Source organism: Arachis ipaensis, chromosome B04, assembly GCF_000816755.2.
Source record: "Arachis ipaensis cultivar K30076 chromosome B04, Araip1.1, whole genome shotgun sequence".
Lineage (NCBI taxonomy): Eukaryota > Viridiplantae > Streptophyta > Magnoliopsida > Fabales > Fabaceae > Arachis > Arachis ipaensis.
Genome location: NC_029788.2, coordinates 128832715 through 128834285, shown reverse-complemented (window position 1 = coordinate 128834285; position 1571 = coordinate 128832715).

The window sequence follows — 1571 nt, the reverse complement described above, 5'->3', positions numbered from 1 at the left end:
ACAAATCAAAATTACTAATCCTTAAAATTTTCTCTAAAAGAGTCTAAACAGTTATTTTGTGCTTTTTTTTTTCAAAGTAATTAAATTCTGCAGTCCGATTATTTAAAAAATATGTTAGGAAATTAGCACTACTTGAAAAGCATCCATTGCAATTTGGTGTACAAGTTGATGAGTTTGCCAATTTATTTGGTGCTATTCCTAGTATTTGACCAAGGACAATTGATTGATTTAATGGAGTAAAATAAATTGAAATCAATGACAGTTGGACAATACTAGCATCGATTCTCTTAGACAGTTGACGCACCCAGTGGTAAAGTAATATGTTATTTTTACATACTTTTTTTAAAAAAGAATTTCATTTATGTGACACACATAAAAAATAAACTTCTTATCATTCACTGTCTTTCTTTTTCTATTTTTTATTTATTTTCAGTTTACATAATAGAGTGTAGGGGTGCACATGGGCCGGGTGAAGTCGAGTTTGATGTGACCCAGACCCGGCCCAAAATATACACCGGGTCTATTTATTAGACCCGAACCCGGCCCTAGACCCGATGAAACCAATACACTTTCGGGCCACAATTATACCGGGTGAAAACCGGGCCGTTAACATTACATTACATTGATACCTTCTTGTAAGCTAGCATGTAAAAATATCAAAAGTTCCAAGACTCCAACCATTATTTAACATGATAAAATTCACTTAGAAAAATATAACAAGAACCAACCCTTCTTCAAACTTAAAGCATAACCACAATCAATACTAAAGTATAACCACAATCAATACTAATATTGTCTAATAATACCAAATATTTAAATACATACAAATAACACAATATTATGCATTCTAAACATAAAACATTAACTTATAGTCTTATAATGACTAATAACACAAAATATTAAGATTTACAATACTTAAATTCTACATAAGAATAGTCATGATCCATCACTAATAACACAAAATATTAATTGTGTATGATGACCGGGCCACCGGGCCGACTTCGGATGATCCGAGCTATGGCCCGGACCCGACCCGAAATAATGACCGGGTCTATTTTTGAGACCCTTACCCGACCCTAAACCCGATGAAATCACACCAAATTAACCCCAAAAGTGTTCGGGACCAGGTCGGGCCGGGTCTGTGCACCCCTAATAGGGTGGTGTTGGTTGAACGTCTGGACTCTCGAGCGATCTATTTTCGCGCTTACCACTTACCGGCCACGATTTTTATTTTGATATTGAAAAGAGTGTGTGAAAAACACGTATTAAATACAATAATATTTAATAATAATTTAAAAATTGACAATATATTTAATATGCACTTCGTGAATTGTATTTTTACAAACAAAACATATTTTTTTATAATACATTTTTTACCTATTGACAATACGTTTTCTGTAAATTATATTTTTACGAATTAAAAATATTTTTTTTCTACAATACGTTTTTAATGAATTGTTTGTACCACAGACACTTCCATAAATTTGTTAAACATCAAATTATCTAACACTTAAATAATTAACCAATACTAGATTAATATATAAAAAGAATAGCCAACCAGCCACTGAACC